The 17501-nt window shown below is 38.1% G+C and overlaps 1 protein-coding gene across 1 annotated transcript in view; it reads left to right on the top strand.

Annotated features, from left to right (window-relative positions):
- The window catches only part of Trhde (thyrotropin releasing hormone degrading enzyme), a 481130-nt gene that overhangs the window by 103697 nt on the left and 359932 nt on the right, over window positions 1-17501 (top strand). The window lies entirely within an intron of this gene.

Here is a 17501-nt window from a genome sequence, read left to right as displayed (position 1 = left end):
ATGTTAAGGTCTTTGCTCCACTTGGACTTTAGTTTTGTGCAGGGTGATAAATATGGATCTATTTTCATTTTTCTGTATGTAGCCATCCAGTTGGACTAGCACCATTTGTTGAAGATGCTGTCTTTTTTCCATTGAATGGTTTTGGCTTCTTTGTCAAAAATCAAGTATTCATAGGTGTATGGGTTTATTTCTGGGTCTTCTATTTGGTTCCATTGATCCTCCTTTCTGTTTTTATGTCAATACCATGCAGTTTTTGTTACTATTGCTCTGTAGTACAGCTTGAGATCGGGGATGGAGATACCTCCAGATGATCTGTTGTTGTACAGGATTGTTTTGGAGATTCTGGATTTTTTGTTTCTCCATATGAAGCTGAGAATCTTTCTTTCAAGGTCTGTAAAGAATTGAGTTGGTATTTTGATGGGAATTGCATTGAATCTATAGATTGCTTTTGGTAGGAGTAATCCAATTAAAAAATTGGGTACGGAGCTAAACAGAATTCTCTGTAGAGGAATATAGAATGACAGAGAAACACTTAAAGAGTTTTCTCAACATCCTTAGCCTTCAGGGAGATGCAAATCAAAACAAACCTGAGATTTCACCTTACACCCATCAGAATGGCAAAGATCAAAACCTCAAGTGACAACACATGCTAGAGAGGTTGTGGAGAAAGGGGAACCCTCCTCCATTGCTGGTGGGAATTTAAACTTGTACAACCACTCTGGAAAGCAATCTTGGCACTTTCTCAGACAACTAGGAATAGTGCTTCCTCAAGATCCAGCTATACCACTCCTAGGCATATATCCAAAAGAGGTTCAAGTACACAATAAGGACATTTGCTCAACTATGTTTGTAGTAGCTTTATTTGTAATAGCCAGAAGCTGGAAACAACTCAGCTGAAGAATGGACACAGTGATTTTACTTAATTCACACATCTTGTTCTTTAAAAATTACTATCTTTGACTTTTAGAATTTTTGCATTAATTTTATGATGACATTAATTTTATGATCTCATATTTTTGTTTTCTACTTCATTTTTTTTTCTCATTTGGGAGTTTATTTTAAAATGTATATTGTTACTTACTACTTTAGCAATCTTACATTAATTATCAAAGAATAATGTCTTAGACTCTAATTTCAAACATTTTGTGGCTTGAAAATTTTTACATATTAGATATTAATAAAGTTTCAAACAAAAAAGTGGGACAAAGATTGAAATAAGCAATATATCTATTATGAGTATCAATGTTAAAGATCCATTAATTTGGTAAAATTAATTAATTAATTAACTTTACATCCTGATCAGAGCTTTACCTCCTTCCTCTCCTCTCAATCCTTCCCTCTCTTCTCCCCTTCCCCTGCCTCCCACCCTGAAAGTATAACAATAAATAAACAAAACAATATAAAATCAAAAACATAAAAGCAAAAAACAAAACAAAACAAAAGATGCAGAAAGTATACATGCTAATGGGAACATTTGATATTTGACTACATTCAAAGTAAAAAAAAAATTCTATTTGGTCAAGAAAATATACAAAACACAGACTGGGAGATTTTTGCCCATGATTCATGGACTCATGTTGCCCTCTAGTATATACATCACAACACGTAGTGAGAAGACAGTGATCTAGTGGTAAAATAGGCACAGACAAAGGGCAGTTTGTAGTCAGGGAAGAGTGGAGCACAAATGTGTGTGAAAAAGCCACTCTAACTCCTATTAGGAATATGCAAATCACAACCAACAAGGTAGTACATTTCATAGCCATGTCCATAGCTAGCATTATGCAGAGAAATAGTCTAAATGAGAGGTCTCCTTCAAATTTCTCTTCTCAGAGATCAGGGCATCCTTGGGGATTGTAAGAGCCATAGGAGAAGGAAACACCAGAAGAACAGGGCCCTCTGAATCAACTAAGCGTATGTGAACTCCCAGAGACTGAATCAGCAAGCACAGGACCTACATGGGTCTGCCCCATGTCCTCTGTGTATTTGTATGGGACTCATTACCGTGAGAACAAGTGGGTCTCTAACTCTTGTGCCTGCTCTTGGTACTCCTTTCCTCCCATTGGGTTGCCACACCCAACTTTGATATAATAGTTTTTGTTTTATCTTATATTTTGCCATGTTAGGTTGTTATCTATTAGAAGCCTTTTATTATTGTGTCTCTCTAATGAGAGACAGAAAGTTGAGTAGATCTGGCAGCAATTGACATGAGGATGAACTGGGAGGAGAACTATAATTAGGGTATGTTGTATAAGAATAGAATCCTTTTTCAATAAATAAAAAGAATACACAAAATGAAAGAAAATGTTACAAACACAAAATTTGGCAAGGAGAAATGAAACCATCACATAGTGGTGGTTTGTGGGTTGGGACAAGGTGTTATTTATGCAAGTGAGAAAAATACTGAGTGTAGTGAAAGGCAGCTATATCATGAATGGAAATATGTAAATCAATCATGAAAGCCAATACTTCAAAACTGGGCCTTATTTTAGAGCCAGAGAGGTAAGAATCAGTTGAAAGAGAAATGCCATTTTAAAGATTTGTAATGCTTTCCACATTCAAAACAATACCTGAAACATATGTGGAAAATAACACTTTAAAGAATTACTAGTGACATAATGATAATGTCATATTCGTCTCTGTACTTTTGTATATGTTTGGAATCTATATAGTTAGGCGTTTTTAATGTTTTATTTTTTTAAAAAAACAGAGTTGAATGGAGAATCTTCGGGATGGAAGTGATGATGAAAGTTTCTCAAGACTTTGATATATATGTGACTATTCTTGGTATTCATTGCCCTCAGAGAGCTATGTCTACATTCTTTATTTTTACTTCATATTCTCTCTCTCTTTCTCTCAAAGAAATAAAACACCTTAGTGTAGCTTGCTCTAACTTTTGACATTTGTAGTCTTCCTTGACTTAGATTTCTGTTGAGAACTTAACACTATTTAATGCTGCTTGGATTTTTTTTCCTACAGTACCCATTTTTTTTTTAAACTAGAACAAAAATAGAAATTTATTTCTAAATCTTTAAAAATATTTATTTTTGTTTTGTATACATTGGTGTTTACATGTGTGAATAGAACTAGATTTACAGACAGCAGTGAGCCATCATGTGTGTGCTGGGAATTAAACCCATACTCTCTGGAAGAGCAGTCAGGACTCTTAACCACTGAGCCATCTCTCCATTCCTTGCAATAGAAATTATTACGTTTGGTTCACTCTGTACCCACAGCACCTAGAGGAAAGCCTGACACAAGAGTAGCCTTTCTGTAAATATTTGCTTAATAAATCAATGAAACTTCTCTGCAGATAGGAGCCTGAGTGGAAGTAGGAGGCCAGCTCCATTGGAAGGTACAGAAAAGACAGTTGAATAGGCAAGGTGCTGTGTTCTCACTAGAAGCCCAGATTTGGAGGTGAAAATGGTATACCCACAAGGCATCATCAGATAACTGGAATTGAAGCCTGAGGGACAGATGGATTAGACTAAATTAAAACTTAATTCAACTGAGCACCAAGTTCTACATTCACAAATAAACATACTTGGCTGTCATCCCTACTCAACAAATTTGAGTGGTTATAGAACTGAGAACTTAATAAAGAAATTTCCTAAGTCTATCCTCTCTTTAGAGCTTTAAAAACCCAGCAAAATAAAACAAAAACAAAACATCCAACCCAATATACTACAAAAAATACTCTAGCTCAGAAAGGGACTAAACACTTCCGTGCTATCTATGGGATGTGACAGGATTAAATGACTTTTTCTGATTCTTAAGTATTGGATCTGACTCTTGCTGCTGATTGTTTACTGTTTAGGGGAAAGAAATACTAGCGGTTAAAGTTAAAAATAAAAGCAATCTTATTGAATGTATCTTTACTGAAAACTGATGTGGAAGAGGTTTAAGAAATAACTATATATTTAGGTATTATTTTTAATTTGTTAAGATTTTATTACTATATTATTATATACAATACATAAAAGTTTATAGGAAGTAGTCAAATATATGTAAATGTATGTTTTTAATGCTTTATTTATAATATATGTATGCATATATGTCTGTTTATGTATATAAATATATAATTTATCTTCCAGAGCCAGAACTGATATATATATATATATATATATATATATATGATGAATATGACTTAAAAATTTTTTTGTAACTAACTATCTCATATGGTTCTGGGACACATGTGGTAGGTAAAACAGCATTTCGTGGAAAAGCCCTGTAGATAACTACCTTTTTTTTTTTTAATTCACTCATGTTTCTGTTTATGCATGTGCCAGTTCTGTGCAACAATATGCTTGGAAGTAACATAGCTGAATAACACAGGTGTGTCAAAGTCAGCAGGCTGAAAGCTGTGAAGAATTATGTCTATGGTACAGGAGCACATAAACATAAAATGTACTCCTAGAAGATGCAGAAAATTCAATACACAGCAGTGTATTAACTGCCAGGAAGACAAAAACGTTATAATAGATTAGTTTCCTATTGCAACTCTCACAAATTGCCACAGATTCAGTGGCTTTAATGTAACACAAATTTATTCTCTCCCTGTTTTGAGGGTTAGAGGTCCCAAAACATTCCCAAGGGCTGGTTTCTTTGGAGGCTTTGAGGATGATCTGGTCTTTTGTCTTCCCGGTTGCATTCCTGGTACCCTAATGTTCATATCTCTTGTGCATATCTCTGGATCTTTACATTTTCCTTATGCTTTGTCATATCTTACCTGCTCAGCATCCTCCAACTCCCTCTTTGGAACCTAGATAATAGTTAATCCTTAGCATTCTTAAATTAATGACATCTGTAAAGCCCTTTCTCATATAAGGTAATGTTCACAAGTTCCACAGGCTAGGGAATAAGATGTTTTCAGTTTACCATACATATTTGGAAGCAGATGCCAATAGAAGTATAGCTATTAAGGAAAAAAAAAAAACCTGTTCTTTCCTTGAAGTACCTGTAAGTGACTTAAGGCCGGTATTGAACTGGAAAATACCACTCTTAGTAAATAAAATGTAAAGTGAGTTACAAGCAGAGACTGGAGCTCGCAAAGGTGCTAATTCTCTTGCCTGAAGCAAAGTGTAGTTGGGAGGCACAATGACGCTATTATAGCTCTGTTTCAGTACAGAAATGGACAAGGATCTCCGGAGCTTTTTGCCACACTATGTCAGTGAGCAATATGCCTTCACTCCCTACCATGGATAAAGCAATGCGGCAGACACAGAAAGGGGTGAAGACACGGGCTGAAAGCTTATAAAACATAAAGTCTGAACAGAATGACAAAATAATAGACGTTAAGTATAGGCAGCCATTCATCTATAGTATAAGGACCACCAGACCTAAAAGGAGCCCTGAGGTGGGAGGCTAACCAGGGCAGGGAGGTTCAGCAGGTGTTCTCCTTCTGAATCTCCAATAAAACTCTAAAAGGAGGAAAGATGAGAAATGTAAGTAGGGACAAGCAGCTGGAGCCATTTTATCAGCTATAACACTTGATTCTTTTCAAAACTACATTTGGTCTGGAGTAGCAATTTATATGAGGCTTGTCTTCAATTTCATCAAAAAAGTTTCTGTGATAGTTTTCATACTCTGTGACTTTGTGGCATGAAATGCAAGGGAAGACTCACCAAGAGGTTTTACTATTTATTTCTGATTTTTTTTTTTCTCTCAAAGGATAGATTTTCAGGTAGTTATGATTTTAATAGTAGCATGTATCTCATTCTAAGTATTGTGATTCTATTTTTTTATCCACCCTGATTTCTAAATCCTCCTTGTTCCCAGAATGTGTTCTTTGACTTGGAAGGGGACCAGGTGATGGAGACAGCTTGTCACCTGCTTTGGCAGTCTCAATATAAATGCTACAGAGTAAACTTTCTCTTGTAATATTAAAATTTCCATTCAATGGCCTCTATGTCTGAGGATGCCTTACTTTTTCTGAGAGCTGAATAATCTCCCTTAGTGTTTTCCCACCATGGCACTGTCTTAGATTCTAAGGTGATCGTCAGCTTCTCAAAGCAGTCGGTCTAGACTCTGTATACTTCAATGTCATGGATGGTCTCAGTTTCCTTCTTCCAGGTCCTCCAGGACCTTCTTCACTCAAAGCGCTCTTATTCCTCTTCTTCTCACCCCTGTGGTTGATTATTACTATTTATTATTGATTTATCTTTTAGTTAAAAAATGGTTATTCCTAAACCGGCTGTATACCCAAATCACCACTCAGAGGCTAAGATTTATTTAATTAACCTAGAGCACAGTGATGAACAATAGTTACTCCATCTTAAACCTCTAAACCTGCCTAGTTTCCTCCCATTCAGATTTCCACATTATACTTGCTTTTAGTCATATCTTGGGTCCAGTTCATCTCTTCTCCTGGTTCCAAATCCTCTCCTGCTAATCTCTCCTCTCTGATCCCTTCCACTTGCTTCCTTCTCCTCTGCTCTGGACCAGGATGTCCCACCCTATTCTCTCCATTGCTGGTTGTTTTGACAATACAGAGAACAAATGATGGCATGTTTACACAAACTTGAGACAGGTTATGCTTAGAATAAACATCACAATGTAATATTTGGATTGACACCAGATGATAGGGTAAAGAAATCACCATTTGAATGAACAAGGATAAATTGTATACATTCCACAAAAACATTATACCAACACATCCCTAATTTAATGTTTCATGACTCCAGTCAGAGTTTTATGTGCATTCATTTAGTGTTTCCTTAAAAATAACCATTATCTTTTGAATTTTAAGTAACACTAAAGTTCCAGAAATTTAGCTTTTAGTTTATCACCTCTTTTTCTCTTTGTATCAGTATATATTTATCTTCTCAGAGCCCAATTACTTGCTATTTCCTGGGGCTCCCTTTATTTTACTGGCTTGTAGAAAGAACCACCAAGTAAAACTGCATTCATACACATGAATGAGTTCAGCTTTATTGGCTGAGAATTTAGCAACAACATATCATTGTTTTGTAATTATTAGTGAAAGGGACTGCTTCCTAAGTGAAGGAAAAGTAAATTCGTTTTTATTACAATAATATTTTAAGACTGTGAAATAATTACTAGGCCTTGCAAAGTTCCTAATGTACTCTTGTGGTATACATATACATTGCAAATAAATGTGGCAAGCCAGAAGGCTTATTTAAGTTAAAATGCCAAATTACAAATGTCAAAGTACAGAAAATGCTATTCAAGTCTTTAGCAGGTACGCTACTATTATAAATGGGATTGCTTTTTCTCAGCTGTTTGATATAATGATACAGGGTTCCTCCTAATTATACAGCAAGTGCCACAATTATTTTTTTTCTATTTCAATTTTTACTTCTCAACACAGTTTTTCTGTGTAGCCCTGAGCTGCTGCTCTAGAACTCACTCCGTAGAACAGGCTGGTCTTGAACTCAGAGATACACCTGCCTCTGCCTCCCAAATCCTGGGATTAAAGGCGTGTGCCACCATTGCCTAGCAACGATGCATTTTTTTTTTTTTACAAATAATTAAAACATGCTACAACAAAACAAAACAAAACACTGTAGCCAGAGATTTAGTTTCACTGTCTTGTAAAGCAATTCTGTGATACAAAATCTTTTCAAATTCTTTGCCTACAAAGTCAGAATTTATTGTCAACACTATGCTCACTCCACAGGTGAATTCTGTGAAGATAAATTTTAAAAAGTCAGTGAAGTTTTTTAAATTATTAGGAGACAATGTCTAAATTTATTTAGTATAAGAATTCAGAGTTCTCCTGACAACTGTGTGTATGCGTTCTAACTTTTTTTCCCTTGTATTTCTGTTGTGTTCATATATTCACTTTCTTTGGGACTCTCTAATATAATAAAATGTAGACTTTTATATGTAAGTGTCAAAATAATTGACTGCCTGTCTTCTCTTCTGTGGCACATAGTCTGAATTCTACTGCATCACCTGTTGTGAAGAGGGTTTTTCTGATGAGGCCGTGGAAATGAGAAGTCCATGAGAAGTCCACTGTGACCTCATTGCCATGCCTCACCACTGTAACGCAAGTCCCCTGAGAGGAGAGACCTTGTCTTGTGTGCTCAGCTTTAGGCACCCACCACATGAAGAGTCAACAGTCAACAGATAGATGCTTCATAAACATAACCAAATGCAGAGAGCCATATCATGATGCCTTTATACAGTCTCCATTGCTCTTCTTTTAAATTCAGCCACCAGCAGAGACAAAATCAGTTTGCATAACTGATTTTATGCAAACTGATCTGAAGTTGTCTTTCCTGAGATCCCTTTCTAAAGAATATCCCATCCTGATATTGGCATATGTCTATTGTTAGTGCCACTTTTTTATTTTTATTAATTACACTTTATTCACTTTGTAGCCCCCCAACCCCCTTTCCTCCGTCCCTCCTGGTTCCACCCTCCCATCCCTTCTTCATGCATGCCCTTCTCCAAGTCCACTGAGAGGGGAGGTCCTCCTCTCCTTCCTTCTGATCTTAGTCTATCAGGTCTCATCAGGAGTGGCTGCATTGTCTTCTTCTGTGCCTGGTAAGGCTGCTCCCACCTCAGGGGAAGGTGATCCAAGAGCAGGCCAATCAGATTATGTCAGAGGCAGTCCCTCTTCCCATTACTATGGAACCCACTTGGACACTAAGCTGCCATGGGCTACATCTGTGCAGGGGTTCTAGGTTATCTCCATTCCTGGCACTTGGTTGGAGTATGAATCTCTGGGAAGACCTCTGTGTTCAAATCTTCTGGTTCTGTTGCTCTCCTTGTGGAGTTCCCATCCTCTCCAAAACTTACTATTTCCCACTCCTTACATAAGATTCCATGGTTAGTGCTACTCATAAGTAGGTAGCATTCTTTCCCGCCAAATCCACGCATCATTAGAACATTTCCCGGTCCCTCCCCCGACTCCTGCATGCCCTCTAAATAGACAATTAAGTTTTCAGGACAGCTGATACTTCATTGTCACTTGGATTTCGTGAGAAAATGATGCATGAAAGAGATTGAAGCGATCCACCTATAGAATTTTTGCTATATCTGATTATTAAAATATTTAAATATTATAAAGAACCTGAACAGTATTTTAAATACTGATAGTCCATAAAAGTATATGGACTGGGCCCACTGGGTGTTATCATTAAATTCTGAGTGATGTAATGTATGTTTTATATGTTACTTCAATTTCATTCATAGCTCTGGTGCATGTTTAGAGGGGTGGGGCTATCAGGATGTATTTCTAGAGTCAATGTATTATTCTTCTCTGTCCTGGTTACTCCAGTAATTTTTGTAAATCACTGCTAAGTGCACAGTCGGTTAAAGGAATAATAGAGCAGTTTTTAAGGGTAAATGATAGAGAAAAGTTACTGAACAGTTAGATTGTATTTTCAAGGGCGAGAAAATTGTAAAGGAATAAGATTATGTGTAGAAAAATCACCTTTTCATTTTTCTCAAATTAAATGAGAGCTAGATGTGACAAATTCAGGCAAATTAATATGACACACAAACCTTTCAGGCCTATTATGATAAACAGGTTATGATAAACTGTTGCTTCAGGCAAGCACTTTGATCAGAGACTCAGGTGAGCTAACTGACTTTTACAAGTTAGCAGAAGTTGGCAGTGAGAAATAGAAGCTCAAACTCCTATGTGCCAGTCTTAGTGTGATGTCCTTCCTAGCGATCTCAACATCCACAGAGTTTGGTTTGTATTTGTTGTGGGAAGAAGCTGTACCCTGGACAGATAAAGCCTGGAAAGCAATTTGCATTTTCAGAGCTGGACTCTTATCAGAGAATGTCAGAAAATGCAAATAAGCACATGTAATAGAACTCTTTCATTGCTCCTGCATGATAACTGTGTCTTCATGAAGATTCAGTTTCCATGTCATGATTGAGTAGACCCTAGTCAGTTTCAAAGAAGCAAACAACTATGACTCTCCCCTCAGCACAAAGTGAACTACCTCCGAATTCACTCCATTAACCACACAGGAATCACTCAGTTTGTGGACTACTTTGGCTGTTTCCCCTGATCCTTCAACTAGATCTCACTTGTTTCTGCAGGGCCCCAGAGTGAGCAACCAGAATACAGATGAGGTGGATAATTGGTTTTAAGTGAGACTGTGACGACAATTGGCTTTACTTGGTAACTAAAGGGCTTGCTCAACAGTGTTAGGATCAATTGAATGAACCCATCCATTTCTTTGCATCCCAATTGCCTCTCTTCAGTTCTAACTTCTATCATCTTTCACCTGGACTTCTATACTACTGTAACCTATTTCCTTACATGTCCTTCTATTCCCTTCTAACCTGTCATCTTTGCTGATGCCAATGCAGTTGCTCCCAAACCTAACTCTGATCATGGCATTCTGTGGTTCAGATCCTTAAATGACTGGCTTATGCCCCACAGGATTAAATTCTTATTTTACATGGTTTACAGGCACTTCTGCAACATGGCTTGCAATTTCTCTTACCGTGACCAATTTATCATTGCACATCTCCTGACTTTTCTAACCTGCCTCTCTGCATACAATCTTAAGTAGTCTGCTGTTTGATATCTCAGTGTGTTTGCCCTGTGATCTTTCTAAAATGTAGAACTAGATTCATCATTTCCTTGCTTGCTACCTTCCTGTAAATCTCCACCTCTGTTATTATAAAGCAATAGTTAGCAATACCTTTGAGACCACTATTATTTGGTCATTGTTATTGTCTTATTGATGTTTTGGTCTGGTGGGATGAGGGGATGGCCGGGTGATTAAGGGAAGTTGTCTTTAGGTTTGATGACGTGTCCTCAGTCCTTATAGGATGCATGGTAGAGATAGAGAACTGATTCTCACAAGTTATCCTCCTACATCCACACTTGTGCTATGTCAATGTGCCACCAACAAATAAGTAAGCAAACAAATGTATAAATAAGCAATGTAATACTTTGGTCTGGGGTATTGCACACACACACCCATTTTGTAATTTACTACATCTAGCTTTTTTCTGCCATCTTACGATACATTTATTAATAAATTATACCTACAAAGTTAGTTGGGCAGGCAAGGATTAGGACTTGAACACTATTATTTGGGGAATTACGCTGCCTACCACAGAAGATCAAATAGAGCCAAAGTACTGAAAACATGTGGAATCAGATATTAGCCTCAGGAGAGCATGGTTATCTGAGCTTGTAGTTATAGTGTTAAAACAACATGGCTTAGTTCCTAAGAGCTCTTATTACATTTAGCTTTAACTCTTTTAAAACAAAAGATTTATTTACTTTACTTTTTGTGTATAAATGTTTTGTCTGCATAAGTGCACATATACCACGTCTGTTACTGAATGAAGGGCATTGGATCTCCTGGGACTGGAATTACGGATAGGATTTAAGTTTCCGTGTGGGTGTTGGGAACCAAACCTGGGTCCTCCACAGGAAAAGCAAATGCTCTTAACTGTTGGGCCATCTCTTTCATCTCCCAGATACATTTTATTTTTTAAAGATCCAGTTAAAATATTTGCTCATCAGAGATATAGGTATTCTTTTTTAGGATTTGCATTTACTTGTAAAATTAAATTATTTGCTTTATCAAAGACTTACATACCTCACCCTCTGTAAACAATATTTTGACATAAAAATGTAATACAGCCATGCAATTAGATATTGTAGACTAAATTATTTTCCCCTATTCAAGTTCTATTCATGGGAAAGAAGGCAAAAAGAGGTAAAATGAGCAATCGAAATACATGCCTTGTTGAATAGTAGTGCTCCATATAAATAAATCTTGGAAGGTTTAGACTGTACTGGATCAGCAGGAGGTTTTCTCAGAGTATAAAATACTTGGGAAGCTATCAAAAGATGGTGAAGGGATGAGTTGTGGAGATATGTAGTGAGAACTAGAAAGCCTTGAGTTTCATATAAGTGGCAGGAGAATAGTAGGAATCAAATGTGTGTGGGGATTTTTGTTTTTGTTTCTTTTAAACCCTTGAGATTTTACCCTGAATGAAATGGAAAGCTGGTGAAAAGTAGAGAAATAACATGATTTGATTCTCATGTATCAGAGAGATTTTGATTACTTCGTGGAGAACAATAAGTAAGAAGTAGAGAGCTGGGACCACAATGGTATCAGTAGGATGGTGAGAACAGAAGGGCACAGACAGCTGGAATAGAAGTGCATTTAACTGAGATACAGAAAGTTTTGGAGGAGTGATAGTGTGCATGGATCAGCAGGAATTTTCATTTGGAATGTGAAGTCTAAGATGTGAAGTGGAGATGTCAAGCGGACAGTTGGTTAATGATTATGGAAGCCCAGAATTCTTTTGTAAGTCATTGCTTTGGAAGTCATACAAACACAACCATTATAAACAGAGAAGCAATGAGGTCTAGAAATTGAAACAAGGAAACCCCACCCACCCACCCACCCACACTGAGAAGTGAGTGGTCCACAGGAGAAAACTGTTTCAAGGACCTTAAATTATCAACTAAATGTAAATTTTGCTGAGGGCTGAGCACTGGATTGGATGTTATATTTGCCACCATGTGGTTATTACTGATCCTGTTGAGATCAGTGCTAGTACCAGTGGGTACAAAAGCTGTTTTTCCCTGAGTGTTAGGGAGACTAGAAAAGGGAAGTATAAATAGCAAAATGCCTTGCTTATACCTGCTGTCTCTCAGGCAGTAGTGGGCAACCTCCTTCGTGTCTGGCTTGGATGTGAACCTGCAAGTTAACTTGGACGTTAACTTCAAATTGGAAGATCTATATGAAATTCAAAAACAAAACAAAGAAGCATAGAAAGTTGCGCGTGGTGGTGCACACATACAGTCCCACCACTTTGGAGACTTAGGCAGGGAGATCATGACTGCGAGCTAGCCTTTGCTACATAGCGAGTCCTTATCTGAAGAAAGAAAGAGAGAAAGAAAGAAAATAATGCAAGACAAATAACAGCAACAAAACTCATAAGAGAGAATACAGAGTTGTTTGTACTACAGAAGCATAAGCTGATGAAACGGAAGCAAAGGGGGTGTTTTGGGAGTGATGCCTTTGAAAAGATCCGAGGGTAAGATATAGAGGATGCAGCTCTGTGTGTCTGTTGAGTGGGAGACAGAATGTGCACTGCTCTATTTCTTGGGTTGTATTTTTGTTGGTGATTTATTTGTTTGTTTTCCACACACTGTGAACCTCTTAAGAGCAGTACGTATAAATGTCTTGTTCATTTTGTAGTAGGGGTTTTATTGTTCTATTTCCATTCCCTAGTACAATGCCTGGGACACAGCAGGCAGGCAGTAAATGTCTGAACTAGAAAATGAAGACATTGTGTTAAGCATGTGTCTGTTTTGTCTTCTCATTCAAGTTGGATTATTTCCATCAAATCTTGACAACCAGATTGATGTAACTGTGTTTCTCCTGCTTGGCTCTACAGAGGGCTTGACTAACTGGTAAACGTGATTGACGGACATGATTGTGTTTCTACCCAAATCAGCCATGCTGCCTAAGTGTTAAGTCAACGACCCTTATTATGTCACATTGCAGTAGTCCCTGCAATAGATTTAACATCAATTTATCATACACTTCCCAGGGACTTTCTACAAACCTCTTCTAGTCCCAGGGTCCATCTGCTATTTGCAGCTTGTTGTTCACACAGCACCTACCACTAGCTGTCATCTAATTACTGAGGTCGTTGAGGATGGTCATTACACATACACTGCTTTTGCTCTTAAGTTTTGTGGCTCCTTTGCTTAGGTAGATAGGATGAGATGGAAAAAAAAAAAAAAAGCTTAATCTTGGATGTGGTGCAAAATAAATCTACTACCAAATAAAGGATCCTGTGACTGGAATAATAAACGGTCTCTGGTATTTGTTCCCGGTGCCCAGGCTCCATCTTCTTGCCCAATTGGTGTGCTCAGCTCCCATCTCCTAGCTCGCTTGCGCTTTTCCCCTTTCATCCTGCTTCCCTTACTCCTTTGTAAGCTACCTCTGCCTGCAAGTGTCTTTAAAATTAGTATGTATTTATTTAAAATTTATTAATATTTTATTACTACTTTTGAGAATTTCATACAATGTATTTTGATTGTTTTTACTCCTAACTCATCTCTTTTAAAAAATTTTAATTGTTATCATTTATTACAATTTATTCAATTTGTATCCCAGCTGTGGCCCCCTCCTTCGTCTCCTCCCAATCCTGCTCTCCCTCCCTCTTCTTTCCCTATGCCCCTCTCCTAGTCCACTGAGAGTCCCCTTCCATCTGACCCTAGCCTATCAGGTCTCATCAAGACTGGCTGCATTGTCTTCTTTATGGCCTTGTAAGGCTGCAGCCCCAAAGAGGAGCTGATCAAAAAGGCAGCCACTGTGTTGTTGCCAGAGACAGCCCCTGCTCCTCTTTCTAGGGAGCCCGCCTGGAGGCTGATCTGCCTATGGGCTACATCTGAGCAGGGTTCTCAGTCCTCTCCAATGCATGGTGCTTAGTTTGGATATCCGGTCTCTGCATGGCCCCCTGGGCCCAGATTTTTGGCTCCGTTGGTCTCCTTGTGGAGCTCCTGTCCCCTCTAGGTCTTTCTATCTCCCCCTTTTGGTTCATAAAATTCCCTGCATTCTGCCCGAAGTTTGGCTGAGTCTCAGCCTCGGCTTCAATACCTCTGTCAGTAGAGTCTTTCAGAGGCTGTCTGGGGTAGGCTCTTGTCCTGTTCTATCTTCTCCTGTTTCCAATGTCTATCGCGCCTACCTCCTCTCTTAATCTCCTCCCTGATCCACCCCATTTCTATATCCTTGCAACTTCATGTACTCTTTTTTTATAGTAATTTTTAGTTTTTTAATATTAATCACAGGTTATTTAGTTTGTATCCCAGCTGTAGCCCCCTCTCTTATTCCCTCCCAATCCCACCATCCCATCCTCATCTCCTCCCTGCCCCTTTCTAAGTCCACTGATAGGGGAGGACCTCCTTCCCTTCCTTCTTACCCTAGCTTATCAGGTCTCTTCAGGACTGACTGCAATGTCCTCTTCTGTGGCCTAACAAGGCTGCTTCTCCTGGGGGGTGGGGAGGTCAAAGAGCCTGCCATTGAGTTCCTGTCAGAAATAGTCCATGTTCCCCTTACTATGGGAAACCAATTGGTTACTGAGCTACCACAGGCTACATCTGAGCAGAGGTTCTAGGTTATATCCATACATGGTCCTTGGTGGAGTGTCAGTCTCAGAAAAGACCCCTGTGCCCAGATATATTTGGTCCTTGTGGAGCTCCTATCCTTTCCACCTCATACTAACTCCCCTTCTTTCATATGGTTTCCTGCACTCTGCCGCAGGTTTGGTTATGACTCTTAATATCTGCTTTGATACACTGCTAGGTAGAGTCTTTCAGAGGCCCTCTGCAGTAGGCTCCTGTCCTGTTACTTTTTTTCTCCTACATCCAATGCACCTCCCATTTGTCTTTCTAAGTGAGGATTGATCATCTTACCCCGGGTCTTCTTTCTTGTTTATCTTCTTTAGGTGTATAGATTTCAGTATATTTATCCTATCTTATAGGTCTATATAAATGAGTATATACCATGTGTGTCTTTCTGCTTTTGGGATACCTCACTCAGGATGATCTTTTCTAGATCCCACCATTTTCCTGCAAATTTCATGGTTTCCTCGTTTTTAATTGTGTAAAAGTACCACAATTTCTGTATCCATTCCTCAACTGAGGGACATCTGGGTTGTTTCCAGGTTCTGGCTATTACGAATAAAGCTGCTACAAACATGGTTGAGCAAATGTCCTTGTTGTGTACTTGAGCATCTTTTGGATATGTGTCTAGGAGTGGTATAGCTGGATCTTGAGGAATCACTATTCCTAATTGTCTGAGAAAGTGCCAGATTGATTTCCAAAGTGGTTGTACAAGTTTGCATTTCCACCAGCAATGAAGGAGGATTCCCCTTTCTCCACAACCTCTCCAGCATGTGCTGTCACTTGAGATTTTGATCTTAGCCATTCTGATGGGTGTAAGGTGAAATCTCAGGGTCATTTTGATTTGGATCTCCCTGATGGCTAAGGACATCGAGCAGTTCTTTAAGTGTTTCTCTGCCATTCTGTATTTCTCTACTGAAAATTCTCTGTTTAGTTCCATACCCCATTTTTTAATTGGATTACTTGATTTGTTGCTTTTTAACTTTTTTTATATTTAATAAGCTATTTATCCATAGATCCTCATGAACCCCTTGCAATTCCATTCTGGAATGTTGCCCGGTTTGATCTTGTACAGGTAACCATGGCTTCTGAGAGTTCATGAGTACAGGGCTTCTGTCACATGCTGAAGCCACTGAGAGCCTTTATTTCTAAACCAGTTGTGTCCTCGTCTTCTCCAGGTTTTCTTAAGAACTATTTATAAGACATTGCATGTTTGTACAGCATTGATGTCATGTCAAGGTACCTACTGCCGCTCAGAGTGGCAGATTCTACTGCCTATGTATGTAGAGGGTCTGTACTGATAGTTGTTGGTTTTATACCATTTCCAGTCAAGACTGTTGGTGACTATCAATTAATTTGCCATTTGAATTTGCTGGTGGGGAGTAAGTAGTTTGCAATTTAAGTAAACAATTATTATTGTATTTAGCAGGTACCTTATTGAATTACATGTCTTTTAACATGAAATCAGAATGTATTTTCCTTGTATCAACCCTATACTTTCTGACTACCCACCTCTGTTCTGTCTTCTTAGGCAAGGCTATTAGAGAGTTAATTGTATAATCAATTTTTACATTATAACTGAATACAGCTTTTTTGTTTTCTTGTTGAAAATAAATATCCATTTTGGTATATTGAGTAAACCACTTATTTTTTGTAGCGGTTTTAAAAGGACACAGACTCTCTTATTTGTAAGATGAGATTGGGGGTAATGTATTTTAGAACTGAAAAGCACTTTAGCAACTAGCTGGTGGCCAACACCACCACTTTATAAATAAGACCCAAAGAGTTTAAATGATTTGTTCAATATCCCCCAGCTTGGTTACTGGCAGAGCAGGACTAAAATCCAACTCCCATGTTGCTATCCTTTCTACTGCTGCATGAAATGCATACTTCTTATTCACAGAGTTGATATGAGGATTAGGGACCACATCTGTGAAAAATAGATTTAGCCTTTGGAAGAAAAGATGCTGGATAGCTTTATGAAAGCTTTATGAAAACTAATCTCATTTTAACCTTTTCTATACGATTGTTGGCTTTGTTCAGTTTTATGTTTCTCACTTTGGGAATTTTTATTTTGGCAAAGGACTAGATAATTTATGATGCTTGTTTTAAGAATCAATAATAAGTGCCCAGATTGTGTTAAAAATGTGAATTACATCAGCTGGTTTTGAATCTAGGAGCAGGTGCAGACATCCTTCCAGGGTCATGGTTGCTGATGTACATGAATAGTTTTTTGTCCTTATTTTATACATAAAGACAGTTGCCTATATGTAAAGACAGTTGATTTCAAAGGAACAAAAATGAGAAAAAGGGAACATAATAAGATATATGTACATACACATGCACATACACACACACATACACACACACACACACACACACACACACACACACACACACACACACA

Source organism: Psammomys obesus, unplaced genomic scaffold (genome assembly GCF_907164565.1).
Source record: "Psammomys obesus unplaced genomic scaffold, mPsaObe1.curated_primary_1811, whole genome shotgun sequence".
In the NCBI taxonomy this organism is placed as follows: domain Eukaryota; kingdom Metazoa; phylum Chordata; class Mammalia; order Rodentia; family Muridae; genus Psammomys; species Psammomys obesus.
The sequence above is the reverse complement of the archived record's forward strand: the minus strand, read 5'-3'. Positions and strand labels throughout refer to the sequence as shown.